Raw genomic sequence first — 22,396 nt, forward strand, 5'->3', positions numbered from 1 at the left:
AGTGTCCAGCATTTGTGCATAAGTCTGCTATATAATGAAACTAAAGTTTGGGAAATGCCATTTGGAATTCTACTGTCCAATGTATTGTGTTAACTTGCTGAGTTTGTTTTAAATCTAAAATATATTTTGGGCCATTGCTTTAAAGGGGGTATAATTGGGAGTCAGGTTAATTAAGAATTTTAGGAGCTATTAAAAGAGTAAGTAATTTTAGTTTTATGTATGTGTTTGAAATCTTTTATATTTTGATAACAAATGTGTTATTTTTATTAGGATTAACATACTATGATTAAAACTAAAATGTTTTCAGAAACAGCATTTTGAAGAAAGAAAAAAAAATCCTCCACAAAGTGGAAATCAAGATTGTTGCGAATTTTCAGAGAGGTGACTGTAAAGCTGGACAATGTTTAGATTTTCAGTCTGTGTGAAAACACAGCAAGAGGTGGAGGGGTTCAGGGAGGGAGTCCCATAGGTTTAGGCTGAGTAAACAGAAGGTTTTTATCATCAATGGTGGAATAGAGGGAGGGAACAGAGAGAGGATGACAGGGAATGTGAAAGGAGATCATCCTGGAGGAAATTCTAGAGGTAAACTGGGGTGAGGCTGTGGAGAGATTTGTCGACAATGATGAGGATTTTAGATTTGATGTGTTGATGGACAGGACAGGGAGCCAGTGTCTGTCAGTGAGGATGGGAGAGGAGGATTTAGTGTGGAATAGAATGTAGACAGATCTTTTGACCACATGAAATAGCAAGCCATCTTTCTGGGATGTAAAACTTGCTGCCAATTTATCATTACCCATTTACACCATCACATAACACCAAATTATCCTCATATTTCTTTCAGAAAAGATCGCAATTGCTTCCTGGGCAATAATTAAAACATTTCAATCTTGTCAGCTGCCATGTTGTTTTTCAGCAGCAATTAAAGCATTTCTAGGCACGCTGACAGAACTGAAGGCTTTAACAGAAACAATGAAAAAGAAATAAGATTGTGCACTTCTTGCACAGGAATAATGTTTGTGCAAAAGTATTATATATCAGAGGAGATAAATGTTCGGTGTAAAAGCAAAAAACCCACAGGTTGCCACCAACTCAAACCACAGTAACCTTGCTTGGTGGGTTATGTTAATATGGCCCAGGATCATGGAGCTGACATGGCCATTGTGGTCAGGTGAGTACTGGAGTCAGGTAGTTTGTCTTTGAATAATTGTTCCAGGTAGTAACAACAATGTAACTTATAATTATATTGTGCCTTTGGCATAATAAAAGTCCCAAGGCACTTCACAGGAACGTTATGAAGCAAGATTTGACACCGTGCCATTCACAATGACATTAAGGCCATAAGCTTGGTCCAAAGAGGTGGATTTTAAGAGGCAGCTTGAAGAAGGAAGGAGAGGTAGAGAGGCCAAGAGGTTGAGGTACAAATTCCAAGACTGAGGGCCTAGTTGGCTGAAGGGACAGCACCAATGATGGAGCAATTAAAATCAAGGGGCCAGAAGTAGATGAGTGCAGATATTTTTCAGGATTGTGTGGCTAGAGCAGATTACAAAGATAGGGAGCAGCCAGACTATGGAGGGATTTGAAAACAAGGATGAGAATTTTATAACTGAGGCATTGCTTGACTGGGAGCCAATGTAGGTCAGTGAGCACAGGAATGATGGTTGAATAGGACTTGGTATGAGTAAGAACACAGGCAGTGGAGTTTTTAATGACCTCAGCTGTATGGAGGATGGACTGTGTGAGACCAGCTAGGAGTGTGTTGGAATAGCCAAGTCTAGAGGGAACAAAAGCCTGGATAGGGTTCAGCAGCAGAGGAGCTGAGGCAGGGCTGAACTCGGGTAATGTTACAGTGGTGGAAATTGGCAGTCTTAGTCGTTGCACAACCACATGGTCGGAGCTCACCTAGTGGTCAAATATGACACCAAACGGGGAACAATCTGCCTCAGCCTCACACAGTTGCTTGGGAGAGGGATGGAGTTGGTAACTACGGAATGGAGTTTTAGTGGGGGAAAAAATAGTTTTGATTTTCTCAATGCTTAAGGGGAACAACTTTATGCTCATCCAGACTGGATGTCATTTAAGCAGAATATGTACACTGGTTGTGCTGGTGCTTACAATGGTTTTAATAATATCAAAGAGAGAGTTGAGAGTTCAGTTGATCAAATCAGTTGCCGAAGAAAGATTGTGGCGAACAGAGGGAAAAGGTTAGAAGGTTAGGATTTTGAAAGGACCATATTGGACATGAAAGGAATGCCTGAAGGAAACCATCCTTGGACCAGTGTAAAATTCAACATTAAGAGAAAAGTAAAATTCAACATGTCCTGCAGCTGCCACCAGCAGGACTCAATATTGCTGACCAAAATTCAGAATATTGGGCCTGTGATGGCTTCATATTAAAAATCAAAAAGGTTTCATTTTTAGAATTTCCTGTTGTCTTATGGGTATTATATTCACCCAAGTTTATAATGTTTAAACAGTTCATATCTTTGACAAAATCATGATCAAATGATATTATGATGATCTGAACTTTGATGATCATCTAATTGTGGCAGCAAATTACTTTTAATTTTCTCTGTACGTCAACAACAATAAAATTCTAACACAATGTTCTCTGTCGCTCTATTACAGAGTTATATGGTGAGAGTTATACTCCTTATCGATCAGGCACAGCTCACAGTGAACTCTATCTGATTTGCTATGCTTATTACAATAGGATTTTTCACATTTACTCCACTGCTGCATGGAGCTGGAAGCCACGTCATCCTCCAAATCAGGAGAAAGAAATAGCGTCTGCATCGAAACATCAGCCCATCAATGTAAACAGGACTGACTTTGGGAATCGTCTGGTCCCCAGACAAGTTTTAATGGTGTGAATTTCAGCGTGAGGATTGTCCCCGTGCTGTTTGAAGATGCTGGAGTTTACATATGTTCTCTGGATAGAAAAACATGGGTGACCATTACACTAATCACAGTTAAAGGTAGGAGACAGAATGTTGCTGCTGTTTTCAATGATCAAGTCAATGTTTAAAATCTAAATGATTTTCAAGTTTACACTGTGACAGCTGAACCATCTGATGCAGTGACTGAGGGAGACAACCTTGCCCTGACCTGCTCCGTCTCTGATGTCACTGAAACAATGAGACTTGTTTGGATCAATAGTGATGGCAAAACTGTTGTAGAGAAGACATTGAAGGAAGAGAAACAGGAACAGGGTTTGTTACAGCTGATTATTCAGAATGCCGACCGAGACAGAAGGAACTGGACATGTGTTTTGTTTCATCAAAACACACCCAAAGTTTTAATTCCATATTATCTGGAAGTTAACAGTAAGAGCCTCAGATTATAAACTTTGTAACCCTAATCCCAAGTTTTTAACTCCTTATTGAAGGTTAACAGTCAGTCTTTCAGATTTGTTCTTTGTAACCTCCATCGCAAGTTCTTGTCACTTACCGGTCTGTTATAACTTATCACTTTTCATGTGTTTTCGCATTCCACATTGTTAAGATTAGACTCATAGGTGTTGCATTGAAGGATCAGCTGGTTGACTCGAGGACTTTCCTTCATCCCTTGTCTGTATTTAATCCGATAATAACAAGGTTGCGTCCATGGAGGTTCTGCCAGGACATGAAAAGTGAAGGTATATCTCTGGGTTTCCACCTTGAGGTGAGAATTGGGACTTGGTCCATTTCCTGGACATCACTATCCTGCCTCCTGGATAGCCGTGTCCTCCCACTGTACATTCCCCTGTCAGAGTCAGGGGCAGGTTGGAGTCGGGACCATGGCCTCCTGAAGCAGGTGATTGCCGAAGCAGCCAAGCAGCCTCTGTTCACTGGGACATTGACCCAGCTCTGTAAATGAAGTTGAGCCCTCCTAATCTTCACCCCCTCTACCACTGCAACCATCCCTCATTCCCAATGCCCCATATTGCCACCATATTTCCTCATCATCCCTATACCCCTCCATATACCCATCCATATGCCCTATGCCGACCCTCACCTCATGCACACTCAGCCACACACCTCACACCTTCATCTCTCCCATGCCAAATTACTCACACCCTCACCCTTTCACCACATCATGCACACTCACCCACCTCCCTCATCCATTCACCCCCATGCTCCTCATCCATCCTTTACCTCCACATGCCCACCCACCCAGTATCCAATATATACTGAACTCTTGAGCTCTTTAATAATATTGGGAAGTCTTTGCAATGTTCATGAAAGTGCCATGATAAACATTTAAGAAACTACTTTTAAAAACCCTCTGAAGTGGTCATAAAACTGTTAATATAAGTAAACTCACAGGCCTGGATTTTCATCTTTGAGTTGGTGATCGCTCATTGGGCCATTTCCCAAAGTTGCGATCCCACCACCTGCCGGGCAGAGCCCACCAAGACCCCGCCCCCCCCACATGCTATTTTCATTGTGTGGTGTTAGGGGCCACCACCTCCCAAAGCAGGTTGGAAGTGGGAGCGGAGGTAGGTGAATGCCAATTTCGAAGGCCTGCCTCTGTTCCCTTGACATTGCCCAGTTTGTTAAAAGAGTATAAGGCCCCAGAATCCTCACCTCCTTCCTCCCTCATCCATCTATGGCCATCTATGACCCCCACCCCATTCCACTCATTCCCCCCATATCTTCTTCATATCTCCCATGTTCCCCTATATCCCTACAACAACCCATGCCCGCTTGCCCACCTCCATGCCTCCTAACACCATACGGGTCCATCTCCGGTGCTCACCTGCTGAACTGAAGATCGGAATGACGCGCAGTAATGGCGGTACGCACGCCAGACGGTACTGCGCATCATCTTATGCGTCGGCGAGCGGGGCTCACCCTCCACGCTGGTCAGAAGATTCAGGCCATGGTCACAGACAGTAGTGAACCTTGGAAGTTACAGGCAACAGTGAGCATCTAACATGGAGGCTATACCTTTAATTCTGCAGCCTTACACATGGTGATGTCAAAATGCACCTTCTTAAAGGTACATGTCATTGTCTGCATTGGCATGCATACAATATCAAAACATCCCCCTTTTCCTGCTTGACATGCCAGGTGGGAGAGCAATGCAGGTGTGCACTCTGCCCCCCAGCTTCTCGGGCGAGTAAACACCTTCCAGGCAACACTCCCTTATAGATGTTTAGCTATAATAAAGTCCAGTAATATTATCCATGGCAAATTGCTGTAGCTTTAATAGAGGCATACCACATGTCCTCTCAGCTTTCTCCCACTCTGCTGTGAAATCCAAACTTCAGAATAAAGCTGCTTATTGCAGCCAAAGGCTTTTCTGGCTTGACTGGATGGCTGGTTCAAACAGCACCTCCTCCCAGCTCAGAGCTGACAGCTCCCAACTTAGATTCAGCTGCTACTAACTGTTCAAACAGCTACATCTCTAACTGCAGCTCAACAGCTATCCTAAGCTCCCTGCAGTAACTCTAAAATACATTTCCCCTTTCATCTCAGGTTCCATTGTGTTCATACCTCTTTGAAACTCAAATCCTTCCAAATATAAGATCTTTCATGTTTCCATCTTGTCTTTGCTTTTGGGTCAATAAAATGTAATATCCCCCCCACCTTATATTTACCTATGGAACTCCTGAAAGATGCAAACATGTTCCTTTCTAACATCTGTGTCCCCTTTGATATTCACACAAACTCTCAACTAATCTAAAAATGTGAATATTAGGTCTAATGTAACACCTTTATCCTGTTCATGTTTTACGCCCCCCTTGACAACCTGCCTCATATTAATCCCTGCCCAGCTTAATTAAATCATAACACACACATTGGCACATGGAGCCTTTTCCACAGAATAACACAACATTCCCCCAAAAGATTGTTTTAAAAATCCATATCTCACACCTCCCTCCTTGACAAAAAATGAACCATCACAATTCCAGAAAGATAGCTTCTTTTTTCAACCCATTTCTTATTCCTTACTACATTTAACAATGCAACCAAAGCTATTATGCTATAGCGTGCATGCATTAAACAGTAAAATATATACAACTCTTTTGGAAAAATAGAGTTCATTCCAGACCATTCTCTATGTGCCAATATCCAAGTTCTATTGAATTTTAAATTCTTGACAATGCACCTGCTGCAATCAAATTTTCCCATCCAGTCACATGTATAATTTGAATATTGAATTATTGCAATAATAAACTCCACTGAAGCAGTCTTGCATTTTTGGCTTGAAACTTTTCCAGAAACCTCAAAGGATAGTACATATAGTATAGTCTCTGAAGAATAGTTTGCAACATATACTTCAGAACGCTGTAAAGCTAAGACCAACCTTCAAGTCTCTTTCTCTATAGTTGCATATTTCTTCTGGTGTACATTCAAATTTCATGGGAAATATCCTACCGGCTTCTCATTTCCCATTCACCTTCTTGTAGCAACACAGCAACAACACCCACAACACTGGTAAAATCAGGTGCTGATAGAACAAGTGTACTTGTAGTACAACTTCCAAGCTGTCAAATGCATTCGGACACTTCAGTGTCCACTGGAATTTTCTGTTCTTTTTTCAGAATCCAGTCAGTGGAGTAACTGCACCGCTGAGGCTTGGCACTAATTTCCAATAAAATCCACTGATGCCTGGAAATCTCAAAACTTGCTGTAGGCACTGAGAATTCTATAATAGCTTTTACTGTTGCATCAGGTGGGGCCTCTTGACCATGTCCAACAGTATGGCTGAAAGATGTGACTTGCAGTTTTGCAAATTCACTTTTAGCCAAATGTACAACCAAATTGGCTTCCTGCAGTCGATCAAACTGTTCCTTTAAATGTTGTAAATGTTCCTCCCACATTTGATTGAATACTATTAAGTCATCAATATACATAGCACAATTGCTTCACCCTTAGCCACTTTGTTAGTCCCTGAAATGTTGCTGTTGCAATATTCATACCAAGCGACATAACTTTGCTTTGATATAGATTATCCGGTGTCACAAAAGCTGATATCTCTTATGCCTATTCCGATGTGTGCTTGCCAATATCCACACACCAATTCAACCTTTTGTGATAAATGTTGACTGTCCCAATTTCTCATTAAAATCCTCCAATCATGGAATAGGATATGAATTTGCTTTTGTTACTGCATTCACTTTTCAGCAATCAATACATAGTCTTTGTGGTCCACCCAGTTTCGACACCATTACAATGGGTGAACTCTATTTACTGTGACTGGGCCCTATGATGTCATTTTGTAGCATGAATTGAACTTCTTTCGCACTTGAGCTAAATTTCCTGGATATAATGTGTATGGGTATCGCCTTATTAACTCTGACTCTGGCACATCAACATCATGTATAGCTAAATCTGTTTTCCCCGTTTATTTCTACAAATTGCTTTGTGTGACGGCAATAGCTCTTTTAAATCACTCCAACACTTTGCTGGAAGGTAACCCAATGTCACATTTAAATTTTTAAGTATCTTCCCATTGTCCAATTTAATCAGAGGAAGGTCATTTCCACAATCCTTCCTTTCTATCTCTGTTTTCTTACATACAATTATCAGTACCTCCTCCTGTTTATTCTGTCTGTCAAAGTATTTCTTTAAGCATATTTAAAAGGCGTACTTGCTGAGTCTTTCTTCTATCTGGAGTATTTACTACATAGTTTTCCCTCACTCAAACTCTTTTTAATGAGGTCAGGTCTGCTAAACCCCACCTTCAACAGTTCGCCTGACACTGGCACCAATACTAACACTTTTTCCGCAGCCACAAAATGACAAGCCATTGCCCTCTAATCTGCCTTTACCTTCATTACTTGTTGAGGTATCTTTAAATATTTCCTAGCAAGCTCACACCTATTACTGAATCTCTCTCTGAATTTCATCACAAAATCCAGGAGAGTTCTTTCAGAGCTTAGACCCACTAATTTCTCCTGAATCCGTTTGGGAGGTCCCCTTAATTCATGACAATAAATTAACTCAAAAGGACTGAAATAAAAGCAAAATACTGCGGATGCTGGAAATCTGGAACAAAAAGGATTGAACGCTGCTGACTCATTAGGGGCGTCTCTAATAGTAAACAACAAGAATGGAATCCCTCGATCCCAATTATGTGGTAGTCTTGATTATGTGATCTAATGATAGTCTTTAAAGTCTGATGCCACCTTTCTAAGGCACATTGTGATTCAGGGTGATAGGCTGACAACCTACATTTCTTTATTCCTGGGCTGTTCATTACTTCTTTAAAAAGCTGTGACATGAAATTCAAACCCTGATCCGGCTGTATTCCTTTTGGTAATCTATATCTAGTAAAGAATTGGGCTAACTCCTCCACAATCACCTTTGTTGTTATTTTCTTTAAAGGTTTTGCTTCTGGAAATTTCATGGACACATTCATGATTGTCAGTAAGTACTGATTCCTGCTTTTAGTCTAAGGGATATAATCAATGAGGACCTTGTTAAATGTTCCTCAAATGCTAAAATTGGACTTATAATTGCAGGCTTAATGACTGCTTGTGGTTTTCCTATCTGCTAACATGTTTGACAGAATTTGACCACACCTTTGTGTAGTCCAGGTCAATAGAAATGCTTCTGTATCTAAGTTTGAGTTTTCCTAATTCACAAATGTCCAGCCATTGGAATTTCATGAGGCAGCCTCAAAATTTCATTCTGGTACCCACATGTTATCGTTACTTGTTGCACTATCGCCCACTTTTCATCTGCTGGATTATGAGGTCATCTCCATTTCCTCATTAACACATTGTTCTCAATGTAATAACACTCTGGGACGTATTCTGCTCTTGTTTCTGGATAAGCTGTCTCATATAACTGCTTCAAGTCTGAATCCTCCTGCTGTAATTCCATGATCTTCACTAAACTAAACACCTCAACACCTCATTCTCATTAATCTTCTCCTCCTGAGTCATCTTTTCAATGATTGATCCAACCAACTGAATTTCAACATCCTCCCCTGGCTTTTAAATTCTTCCACATCCTGTTTAAACTCATGCATTTGTGATCTCGTCACCATACCATCGGGAAATGATCCAGGATGCTCTTTCTGTAAAATCTCGGATGATTGTGTCTCAACAGGCTGCTCCACTACAGTAGGCATAGTCAATATCCCCTGCAATGGGCAATTTCTCTACTACCCCAACAATCACTCCCTCCTGATTTCAAATCACTTTTTAAATTTACCTCACACATTAAAGTAAGTTTGACTTCACCTTGGATTCCCTTCATTCATATTTTTCCTGCTATAACTCTTCTGGACAACCAATTGCACTAACCTATATCATTAGATTAGTTATCATAGCTCGTCCCAGTATCCCTGAAAATTTTGACATCCTTTCCTGTTCTTCCCTGTATTTTCCCTTCACATATATAATCTTTAAGCAACTCTGCAACCTGCCCTTCAGATCTCCTTTGGCTAAGTTGTGAACACATTCCCACTTCTCTAGCTACCACTGAATCTTCCTGCTCCACGTATACAAGAACCAATTGTTTTTCTTGCCTCTGGATCTCAGAGACCACAGTACTCTTACTTCTAGAACATTTCTGAGTTCCTACCACCACAATAGTTCTCCTATTTAACCTCCAACAACTTGATCCTTTATGTCCAGCCTTATTACAATGGTAACATATCAGTTACCTTCCTTTAACTCTACTTTCCACCTTTCCATCTTTAATAGACTGGCACCCTTCAGCTTGATCCTTATTACTAACACTTAAACCATCACTAGGTTTTCTATATCTCCAATGTCCTTCCTGATTTCCACATGACCCTTTTCCTACACTCAAACGTTTGTGCAAAATATCATCTGTGTCAGCTAAAACAGCAGCTTCCCTGATCCTTTTGCTTTGTTTTTCACCGAAATATGCCTTAATGTTTAGCAGAATGCCATTTCTAAATTCTTCCATAATCATAACCACTCTCACATTTTCAAATGTCTTATCTAATTTTAATGCCCTGAACCATTGACCCCAGGTAATTTATTTTTCTCTTGCAAACTCGACATAAGTCTGATGAGTTATTTTCCTTAAAGTTCTAAACTTCCACTGATAAGCTTCAGGGACAAGCTCACACGCATTTACTGTTGTGTTCTTTACTATCTGGTAACCTGCAGACTGTTCCTCTGATAGGCTTGCATGCACATTCATTGCAGTACCTGACAAAACACTTTGTAACATGATAACCCAAGCACCTCTTGGCCAATTCAATTTCATAGCTATCTTTTCAAATGAGGTGAAATATATTTCAACTCCACCCTCTGTAAACTTAGGCACTAACCAGAGATTTCTGGTTCAATCAAATTCCTCAAAGTAATCAAAGTCACCATCTGAATCAATATCAATCCTTTCTTCCTTTATTCTAAGTTTCACTTTAGGCAATTCATACCGTCTGGCTTCTTTCCCTCTCTGAAGCTCTCTATTCCTTTCCCTCTCTCTTTCCTCAAATGCTAACTTCTCCCTGAAGTTCAAGTTGAAGTTTATTCATTTGCAACTGAAGCGTTAATACCTCTAGCTGTGTCACACTTGTTTCAGGTATCACTTCCTCCAACTTTAAAATATCAACCTTTTGAAATTCCACTTTTATCTCTACCTGCACTTTATCTGCTAATTCTTTCAACTGAGTTTTAGTCAGAGATTTCAAATACTCCACAGTAACATTTTCCATTCCCAGAAAGTTGTAGCAATTGGAAAAGCCATTTTGCAGTCCAACACTTTAAAACCCCTCAACACAAAACCCCTGAGTTCAGCACTCTTCTTGTACTTATATCCTTGGAATCACAAACTCCAACCCAATCAAGGAATTTTAATGATCCCGGACGAGCCCCCAAGTTTAATATGACTACAGCCAGTTAATTGCTGCACAAACAAAATCCCAGAGGGAAACTTGGCATACGGTCCATAGCCTTTTTTCTGTATTCTGAAAACAAGAAGAAGATGTTCTGATCTCAGCAATAAGATGTCCAGTAGCACTGTTGGGATTTTAAAGATTAAAATTAAAAGTTTTATTAACAATAATAGAAGAAAACTGAAACACACAAGATTACAGTTGCACAATTATGGTTAGTCTTACAAAACATTCCCCCAAAAAGACTCTACACTTGGTCAGACACAAATAAACCCTTCCAGGCAACACTCCCTTCAAAATGTTTAACTATAAAAAATCCAGTATTATTACTCAAGGCAAACTGCCGTAGGCTCAATAGAGGCATACCATGTGACCTCGCAACTCTCTCCCACTCTACTCTAGAATCCAAACTTCAGAATAAATTGCCTGCTGCGTTCCAAGACTTTTCTGGCTTGACTCGGCTGGTTGAAATGACACTCCTCCTAATCCAAAGCTAACGGCTTCCAACTCAGCTCCAACTGCTATCAACAACTCAAACAGCTACATCTTCAGCTGCAGCTCAACAGCTATCCCAAGCATTCCACAGTAACTCTAAAATACCTTCTTTCCTCGGTTCATCTCAGGTTGCATTGTGTTCACACCTCTTTAAAACTCAAATCCTTCCAAATATAAGATCTTTCATATTTCCATCTTGTCTTTAATTTTGGGTCAGCAAACTATAATATCCCCGCCCCCTTCTATTTACCCGTGGAACTCCTGCAAGATGTAAACATGTTTCTTTCTCACCTCTGACTCCGCTTTGATATTCAAACAAGCTCTCAACTTATCTAAAATTGCAAATGGGAGGTCTAACGCAACACCTCTATCCTGTCCATGTCTTAAACCCCCCAGACAACCGGTCTCATATTAATCTCTGCCCACACACAAACACACACACACACACACAAACAAACACACACACACTCTCTCGCACACACACACATACACACACACACACACACACACACACACACACACAAAACCTTTTCCACAGAATACACAATCTTTCTCAAAAATATTCTTAAAATATCATCAATTTCTCACGCCTGTATATTGGGAACCATTGTCTGAAATGATGGTTTCAGGCACACAAAACATGTTGAAAATTGCAGTGAGCGTGTCAACAATCATGCTTCTGGTCATGTCCTTGATCTGGTGAATGAAAGGGAATTTGGTAAAAATGATCCGTTATCAAAATGTAATCTTTGCCATTTAGGTGGAATAAACCAGTGGCAATTTTCAAGCATAGGACAGAGGGGATTTCATGTCTTTTTTATTCATTCATGGGATGTGGGCTTCGCTGGCTGGCACAACATTTATTGCCCATCCCTAATTGCCCTTGAGAAGGTGGTGGTGAGCTACCTTCTTGAACCGCTGCAATCCATGTGGTGTAGGTACATCCACATTTCCGCAGTGCTGTTAGGGAGGGAGTTCTGGGATTTTGAGCCAGCAATAGTGAAGGAATGGTGATATATTTCCATTTCAAGATTGTGAGTGACTTGGAGGGGAAATTCCAGTTGGTGGTATTCCCGTCTATTTGCTGCCCTTGTTCTTCTAGATGGTAGTGGTTGTGAGTTTGAAGGTGCTGTCAAAGGAGCCTTGGTGAATTCCTGCAGTGCATCTTGTAGATGGTACACACTGCTGCTACTGTGCGTCGGTGGTGGAGGGAGTGAACGTTTGTGGATGAGGTGCCAATCAAGTGGGCTGCTTTGTCCTGGATGGTGTCAAGCTTCTTGAGTGTTGTGGATGCTACACTCATGAAGGCAATTGGAGAGTATTATATCACACTCCTGTCTTGTGTCTTGTAGATGGTGGACAGGCTTTGGGGAGTCAGGAGGTGAGTTACTCGTCGCAGGATTCCTAGCCTCTGACTTGCTCTTGTAACCACATTATTTATATGGCTAGTCCAGTTCAGTTTCTGGTTAATGGTAACTCCTAGGATGTTGATAGTTGGAGATTCAGTGATGGTAATGCCATTAAACATCAGGGGGCAATGATTGGCTTCTCTCTTTTTGGAGATGGTCATTGCCTGACACTTGAGTGGCATGATCGTTACTTGTCACTTGTCAACCCAAGCCTAGATATTGTCCAGGTCTTGCTGCATTTGGACATGGACTGCTTCAGTATCTGAGGAGTCAGAAATGGTCCTGAACATCATCATTGAACATCCCCACTACTGACCTCATAGTGGAAGGTCATTGATGAAGCAGCTGAAGATGTTTGGGCCTAGGACACTACCCTGAGGAACTCCTGCAGTGATTCCCTGGAGTTGAGATGACTGACCTCCAACAACCACAACCATCTTCCTTTGTGCAGGGCATGACTCCAACCAGTGGAGAGTTTTCCTCCTGATCCCCATTGACTTCAGTTTTGCTAAGAATCCTTGATGCCACACTCAGTCAAATGTGGCCTTGATGTCAAAGGCAGTCACTCTCACCTCACCTTGGGAAATCAGCTCTTTTGTCCATGTTTGAACCCAGGCTGTAGTGATGTCAGGAGCTGAGTGGCCCTGGCGGAACCCAAACTTGGCATCAGTGAGTCGGTTATTGCTAAGCAAGTGCCGCTTGATAGCACTGTCGATGACCTCTTCCATTACTTTACTGATGGTCAAGAGTAGGTTGATGGGGCGGTAATTGGCCAGGTTGGATTTGTCCTGCATCTTGTGTACAGGACATACCTGGGCAATTTTCCACATAGCCAGGTAGATGCCAGTGATGGAACAGCTTGGCTAAGGGTGCAGCAAGCTCTGGAGCACAAGCCTTCAGTACGATTGCTGGAACAGTGGTAACATGTGGTGACAATAGTTCTCTGCCGTGCTGTGGTTGGTGCATATGACAAGTATGGTCTTTCTCTGTCAATTTGTCAATGTCCTTTTTAACACCTGGCTGACAAACTGATTCTCTGGCAAGGTGTGTTGTTCATTCTGCACCCATGTGTTCGATGATCAGGTGACTTACTATGGTTTGGCACATTGCCTGAGGTATGAGGACCAGCTTGAATTTGAATATGATGCTTCTGGAGATGCCCAGTTCATTTCCTGCAGTGCCAAAATTATCAGATACTTTCTTCGATATCCGTGATGTGATCAGGCCAACCTGCGAGAATAACTTTCTTCAGCTGCTGAAGCTGTTGGTCTTCTTGGGTGGCCTGTTGTATCATTTCAGTTTGACCTTGCTCAAAATGGCTCCATGAGCATGTGTAGATTGTTGTCATATTTCCCATTAGTCTTACCAAGGACTGTGATGTCATCAGTGATGCACAGGCACCTGGGCAAGTCTCTGTGATGTGGTCCATGTGTTTCTCGAACATGTCTTGACTCACCGAGAGCCCAAACTGCAAGCGCAAGAAGCAATACTGTCCAAATACAATATGAAAAATGGTGAGCTCTTGTGATGCTAATGCCAGATGGATGGATTCGTGGCATCCAATTTGGGGAAGCATTGGGCTCCCGCAGACTTGGGATTCAGACCCTCAAGTGTGGGGATTTTATATCACATTGAGTGTCTTGGGTCCCGTCATAAACATAGTGAACTCATCCCTCTTTAGACCATCGTGTCCAACTGTGCATTCAACTTGCCTTGGATATGGATGCTGCCCCAAGATGGGTCAATGCTGGTTTGAGCATCATCCTTTAGGTGCAGCACTGTGTCACCTCTGAAGTCTCCGATGATGTGGTAGCGATCTGGGTACATGGTTGTCAGGTCCATTATGCAATCGATTCATCATTTGGTGTTTTCCTGTACGGTGATAGTGTCCTCTGCCGCGATGTGGACAGTAAGCAAGTTCATGTCACTGTACACTGGCAGACCAAGATTTCCGGGCCACTGATTTCCACAACATAAAAAATCTCCGGTGTCCACCTGGGTCTTCGATATTGGCATTGGATTGTGATGGTGAAAAGCAGTGGATGTCAGACCCATTGTAGATGGTAAGTCTGTCAGATGTTGACTGGATTAAGCTGTGCCATTGTCCCACTTATGTGGTGTTGGGAACATGCAATGGTAAGATCTTGGCCTTAGCACCTGTTTTGATTTTTGCTCGAATAGTATACTGTCCACAGTGTTGTGAATATTTAACGTTTTCAGATGCAAATATTTCAACTCATCTGACCCCATTCACATGGTAAGTGAGGTTGACAATGTGTATAGTTTGGCCTGGATCTGTACACTGTGGTGTATTGGGGAAGTCTTGCACTTCATTGACATGTTTACATTTTACAGGACGAGCGCTGGAACTGTGATTGGTGTCGGATTTATGTGGAGTTTTTCTTTGATGTGAGTTTTGTACCTTGGCAAGTCTGTTTTATTGCATTTGTGACAGATTTTTGTCCAACGGCCTCTGGTGAAACAGAGTTTGCACATGTCAGAAAAAGCTGGACATTGCCTGGGTAAGTGTGTAAGACCACACTGCTGTCAGGCTTTGGGTGTCTTTGATGTTTTGGTTATCTTGGCAATGGTAGATTTGTGATTGAAGGCTTGAAGGTTCTGTCCGCCAGCCACTAATGCCTCAAATCTTCTACCTTCATCCAGAAGTGCACCTATTGAGTAACCTCTGGCTTTGTCTATTAGAGTTTTCCTGAAGTTCTTGATGGGTGTTGAAGCGATGACAAGCTCCATCACTCTCTCCACAAGTTCATCGGCATTGAAGTCACGTTCGACTCCTTTGCTCCGGCACCTATTTATGAATTGATTGATGCTTTCACTTGGTTGTTGTTGATACGACATGAACTCTAGCTGGTGAATTCTAAAGTTAACCTCTAGTTGACTTTCGATGATTTTGAAGATTTTATCGGCGTCTTCATCAGATAGACATGATGAGTTTACACACATTGGCCCCATTAACCCCTCGTTGCCAAGAGCAATTAGTAATTTGGCAACTTTTCTCTCTTGTTTCTGTACCTGCTGGTCCAGAAGGTGTAAGCGCATCTTCTGTCTGAAGAGTTGAAATTCTGCAAGAAGACCTCCTGGTTGCCAGTTCAAAATCAAATCTCTATTCACCATTGTGATGCTCTTGGTTATTGGCTGCACTGGATGCTACCCAAATGTAGTTGCTGAGCGCTGTATCTCTTTGGATGCTGCAACAATGTATTCCTGTGGGCTCATAACTGTGTGCTGCTAAGTGAAAAAGCTTGCTTCTTCTTTTGCTGTATGTTTTAAAAGTAGCACTTTAGATGATTGGCTTAGCCTGGCTTGAAATAAGGAGAAAGAATTTTAAGTTGCAGATCTTTAGATTACAAAGATTGTGCCTTGCTTCTTGTTTCTGGTGCAGGATTGAAACTGCCGTTTTATTCTACCCTCCCCGATTGTTGGGGCGGGAAAGCTGGTTTTGGTGCCGAAACAAAATGACGGAACCGACCGACAGTTGTGCTGAGCTCTGCCGAGAGCCATTGGAACCTGCCTCTCTGGCCCCCTCAGCCTGGGACACGTTTGTTTTTTGCTAACAATCCCGACACGCTAGCCTTCACGGTTAAGGTGAGTAACTTACAAATAGCTGATCCTGATGTTCATACAAAGCGAAGGCTGCTGCCCAAACCATTGAGATTGGAGTGAAGTCTTCACTCGCTTTTGAACCCTGGCGTTTGTTGGAACTAGTCTCTGTGCCTAATGTCGGATGCCATGTTCTTGTGGTTGAAGAACTGGACCTTGTTTTTATTTTTGAACCGAGGCACCTGGACTGAGGTTCCCTGTGAGTGACTTCACTGTGAATGCTGCGCTTCCAGACTGTCCTTCCCTCGAGGAGTCTGGATTGGAGCTGGGTAAGTGGAATCACTACCATTGGTGTTGCTGCTTGAGTTGTCTCTGGCCTTGTGTTCTGGTATCTTCAGAAATTATCTTCACTGCTGCAAGATCTTTAAGCGAACACCGCTACCAACCATGTCATGGTCTCTTATGTTCTGCTGCCACCATACATGTTGATAGTCTTGACTTAGACCTCAAGGGATCTGTTTCTATGCTATCAATGCTAAGCAAGATATTGAAACTGTAGAACTTCTAGTTTTGAGCAATGTAGGACAGTAGCTTTAATAATAATTCTGTGTTGTAAGATCACATCATCTGTGTAAACCAATGTGTTAGCAGAGCAGGGAACCTCCACAGGAGAGCTATTCTTTAGTTATGGAGTTTGATGCACATGTGTAGCTGCTGCTGCTGTCTTGTAAATAAAGTTAAATGTTTCCACGAAGAAAAGTTGTCTGAAGATCAACTTTATGACAGGAACTGACAAGGGTTCAGGTCAAACACAATGACATGAAGTTTATTGCTGCCAACAACTATGTACAGCTCTGCACAGGCCTTGATCTATCCTGGGTCCTAACAGTTACATAGGCTGATTATCTGAGTATATGCTTCACTCATGAGGTAAACATAATGCCTTACTGATAGAGAGTCATAGCCTGTATCAAACATCTGCCATAGAGATGACAGGCAATAATCAACATCTAACATGGAGGCTGTACCTTTTACCCTCCAGCCTTCAACAGGTTGATGCCATAGTGATGTCACTATGCAGATCTTAAAGGCACATGTCATTGTCTACATTGGCATGCGCACAATATCACAAAGCCATGGACCGCATCAGAAGGCGGCCTAACTGCGTGAAAATAGGGGATGTCTGAAATGCCCATCCCTGCAACGGAGCTCACAAAGTGGGGAGTGCTGTGTGTGGGCTTGACACCCGCCCCATTTCCCGTGTTGATCAAAGTAGCTGATGATGGGAATGGGACGGGTACGGAGACGTCCCCATGTGGGTCCCACAAGCCTCCATTTCTGCCCACCCATGCAGGGTTTGCCCCATGTCAGTAAGCCAAGCCATTCCTGGCCTTTTCCTGGGATATTTAGTCCCGATTCCATTGGGCAGGAGGTTCAAGATTCAAACACTCACTTCCTGAACAGTGACATTATAGATCACTGAACACAGGAATAAATTGTGGATTGCAAACCAGACATTAGAGAAGAAAAATACATTGACATGGACAGTAAAATAGACAGAAACGGTTAGGGCGTTTCATGGCAGACACATTCATCGTTCTGTTTAATGGATTAAAATATTGACCATGACCAATGTTATGGCAGATAATCTAATTGAGCAGAATTCCACTGGGGGCAGAATTTTGCCATCGGTGAGCAGGGGACCGACCTGTATAATGATGTGGGATAATGTCGGGCAGAACCCCCGATGTCACCCCGCCCCATTTAAATTTTCAGGAAGGCAGGAGCACAGCAAAATCAGCTGATTTGAGGCCATTGACAGGATCGATTAAGCAATTAAAGGACCTGCCCATCCAACATTAAGGTCGGCGCGCAGGCCAGGAGCCCTGGCGGGGAGTAGAGAAAACATGAAACCTCATCCACCGGCGGGATGAGATTTCATGCAGGGTTTTAAAAATTGTAATAAAGTTGTTCTGTAAATTATGAACATGTCCCAACTCAGGTGACATTGTCACATGAGGGGGACATGTTAGGGATTTTTCTTTTCTTTATCTTTAATAAATTTAAAAGTCAAAGCGATCTCCCTGAGGCACATAGCGGGGCCCACTTCGCTGGTGGGGATTGGCTCCATGCCTGCTGGAGATCGGGTTGGGCCCGCCCACCTGACAGGCAGAACATTCTGCCCTGGGAGTCTGCCTGTGCAGGAAATTGTCAAGTTACATCATGCAGTGTAATAATATTTTAGTATCTAAAATTTTGAAATAAAATAATAAATTAAATGTGCCATAGTTAAGTGTTATTTTTAAAATGGAACCTTCAAAAGCATGTATGGTAGCAAAGTTGGATATGAATAATTTCAGTAAAATGGCACTTATCAAAATAGGTGTTTTTTTGAAATAATGAATTGTTTCAGACCTGTGGCTGTTTTGCACCTTGATAGTTAATGTCTTCCTGGGCAGCACAGCCAAGATTGGGAATTTGCCACCCAAGGAATCTCAGGTGTGAATCTGTACTCTAACAGTCTGGTCAAGACAAAAATTTTACATCCGGTTTATTCTAACGTAGATAATGAAAATCTCCCTTTTCATTCACTCAGAGCTGCTCACTTTAGTTCAAAACCATTCCACCCACAACAATCTGTGAAAATATGTGCAGATATATAAACTGTGACTCAAAAAAGAAACACCAGGATAATTTTTCACAAAGATCCGGTGCTCTGGCTCTAATGTTTAAAGCAGAATACTTTCACTTTCCACATCTTTCATAGAATAAAAGGCTGGAGTTTTTAAATTTTAATTGCAATGGAGAGTCAGACTAAATAATAACTTTGTCATTCACAGTGAGAGCGAGAACCCTTCCAGACATTTGGATCATCACAGTTTCCGGTTTCTTGTTGGTTAAACTGGGCTTTGCTGTTGGACTAATTTGCTGCTTGAAGAGGATGAACAGCGTAAGAATTATTTAAAGCTTTCCAATAAGTCAGGAATTAGTGTTGAACTGTCACTTGACATTGAGAAAAGTGATGCCATTGAACAGATATTATGTGGTCACAAACTGAATTTTAAAATACTATTTAAATGTTGTACATTTCCAGGATTTAAAAGAATCATCAAGTGGTACAGATAAACAGAACAATTGCTCCAAATTGGGTGAAATCTTAGAGCTTTGGCATGTTTCCTGATTTAAATGCCAGAAAGTTCCTTGTTTCCACTTTCCACAAGACTCAAGGAAGAAATTGGGAACAACCTAGATCACCATCCCTGTTTATCAATGAATGGACAATGCTCAAACTCGGAGTCAATCTTTTAACATTATTCATTGACTATCACCAATGTTCCTCTTTGGAAGTTATTATTTTGGAAACTGTTAGGAAGCAATACTTTAACAGTTAAAGCATGAGCTGTAAAAATGACGATGAACTGAAAATACTACTATATTTTGTGACAATTTGAGTATATTTTTTGTGTGTGCTGTTATTCTTGTTATTGTAGGTTGGTGTCACTAGAGAGCTTCAGTAGGGTTGGGTTTCAAGATCAATTTGTCACTTTGCAAAACTCTTCCTCTGTGCCAGGTTTGGCTTACCTATTTCCTCATGGTGAAATCTCAATCAATTCAAAATGAAAGATTTTATTTCAGAGAGCCCTGACCAGTTTGTGTTCCAGGGAGGAATGTTTCAAGGCTAAAATAAAAACAAAAAAACTGCGGATGCTGGAAATCCAAAACAAAAACAGAATTACCTGGAAAAACTCAGCAGGTCTGGCAGCATCAGCGGAGAAGAAAAGAGTTGACGTTTCGAGTCCTCATGACCCTTCGACAGAACTATGTTTCAAGGCTGTTTGCTTTTCAGTGAAGCGAGATTTGTAGACAAGAAACCAGTTGGGTAAAAGATTCAACAATGTTGTAACCACTGGGAAGATTGAATTTACATCAAAGGTGTGAGGTAACCTGTATTGTTTAAGATGTTTACATAGAATTATATGGTAGCTACAGCACAGAAGCAGGCCATTCAGCCCAGCTGGCCTACATTGGGAATCATGCACCATATGAGCTCTTCCCACTCTTCTGACATATCCTTTTTCATGTCTCTTTCATGTAAACTCTCGCTTCCCCTGAAATGAATCATCAATGTAATGCTTGCCTCAGCTACACCAGCTGTTTATGAGTTCCAGCAAAGAAAGGATCAGGGAAATCCCTGATGCTCAGAACTGATTATAAATGAATGAAATAAAAACAGAAAATGAACATTGCTCACATTACAGAATCACAGAATCACACAGTGCAGAAGAGGCCCTTCGGTCCATCGAGTCGGCACTGACATGTGAGAAACACCTGACCTACCTATCTTATCCCATTTACCAGAACTTGGCCCATAGCCTTGAATGTTATGACATGCCAAGTGCTCATCCAGGTACTTTTTAAAGGATGTGAGGCAACCCGCCTCCACCACACTCCCAGCAGCGCATTCCAGACAGTCACCACCCTTTGGGTAAAAATGTTTTTCTGCACATCCCCCCTAAACCTTCTGCCCTTCATCTTGAACTTGTGGCCCTCGTGACTGACCCTTCAACTAAGGGGGGCAGCGGCTCCTCACTATCCACCCTGTCCATGCCCCTCATAATCTTAGAAGTCAAAAAATAGGAACCTATTATTCTAGTGTTAACATTTTCAAATAGTTTACAATCACATCTATTCCTCTTGGAAATTAGTAATGTCAAATTGCCAGAAATTAATCTATTTGAACAGTTGTTGGTTAAAATGTGACAAATAAAAATGACAACAGGTTGAATAATGATACTGAATATTGTGAAAATGAATGATTCTGCTAAACCTCACAGCAAATCACAGATCAGGGAGGTAAAGAAAGAGATTTGACCAGCAGCTCTGGGTGGAGAACATTGTTCAGACAGAGGCAGAGTGGTAAGTTCAAGGTTGAAGGAAGTAACTTTACTGGTGAGGTTGGTCAGCCACAAGGAAATCCTGTTGAAATATGGTTACATTGTGGCCAAGAGCTTTGGCTTCAGTGGCGTGAATCTACTTTACATTCAGATTTTCACAGCTGTAAAAACCTTCCACAAAACATTCTGTCAGTAACTGGAGCGAGTTTATAATTCCAGGTTTGTTCCTTCCATTTGCTTCCATTGAAGCCTTTGAGTGGAATTTTGCAATAGCCTGCCATTCCCAATGTTGGGGTGAACTCCAGGTCAGGAATTTGGATGTGGTTGTGGTGGGACATCGGAAGTGATTTTCTTGGAAGTGGCCAATTTAGCAGCTGCCTGCAGGTACCTTGTCCAATTAGGAACAGCAGCCAGGTTCCTGTGTTCCAATCAGTGTGGGCTGTGGATAGGGAATTCAGCCATTCTGATAATGTGGGCAGTGCCAGGGCAAGAAGAGGAGTGGCAGTAGCGCCCTCCAACGGGATAAAATAGTCATTGCAGCAAGGTAAGGATTATTGGAGACATCGGTCCCTATTCAGTGAATGTGAGGGCATGCCCCTGCTATCCTGGGTCAGCCCCACTTTGTGAATTACTGCTGACAAATAATCTGAAACCCTCAACTGAGTCACAGGTCGGGGCTCCAGCTGCGATGCCAACTCCGATCCATTGTCAGACCCCTGACCCAGTGAGAGGCCCATCCATTCCAGGGACAATCTCTTTCCCCATGCAGATAACTGGTTCATGGCCACACTTCATTGGCACCATACTGCTGCCTGGCAGGTTACCATCAAACCAATTAGCCCACCTCCTGGAAAAACTCATGGAGGCAGGAATGCATTGAGGACCCAATCCAATCTAGACCTTTCCTAATTTCCTCCCCACCATGTTCCAAAGCTGCATCTGTAGGTCTGGGAAAACTCAGCCCTTTACCTGTTGCAGTGATCCCATTAACAATGTTTCGGTTTTGTGTGGGTCAAGTTCTGTTCAGTTGCCCATTCTGTAAAAATGTCTTTACTTGATTTGCACTTCATCCATCACTTAAGCCCAGTGTTTGTTCCTTAAGGATTTATTTAAATACATTTTTGCCTTTTGTTAGATATCAAACAATAGGAATCCACCCAAGGCGACTGGAAATAAAGAAACTGTCCAATTACAGACCCTGAACTCTGACACTGATTTGAGATCATG

At 41.9% G+C, this 22,396-nt stretch overlaps 1 long non-coding RNA gene across 1 annotated transcript; it reads left to right on the plus strand.

The window, feature by feature from the left end:
• Window positions 1-3,269: 3,269 nt before the first annotated feature.
• Window positions 3,270-19,501, plus strand: LOC121280753. The gene is made up of 4 exons (XR_005943700.1): window positions 3,270-3,323; window positions 8,316-8,357; window positions 19,115-19,224; window positions 19,369-19,501. It is a non-coding gene; the product is annotated as an uncharacterized LOC121280753 (long non-coding RNA).
• The last annotated feature ends 2,895 nt before the right edge of the window (window positions 19,502-22,396 follow it).

The sequence above is a fragment of the Carcharodon carcharias genome, chromosome 8 (assembly GCF_017639515.1).
Source record: "Carcharodon carcharias isolate sCarCar2 chromosome 8, sCarCar2.pri, whole genome shotgun sequence".
In the NCBI taxonomy this organism is placed as follows: Eukaryota; Metazoa; Chordata; class Chondrichthyes; order Lamniformes; family Lamnidae; genus Carcharodon; species Carcharodon carcharias.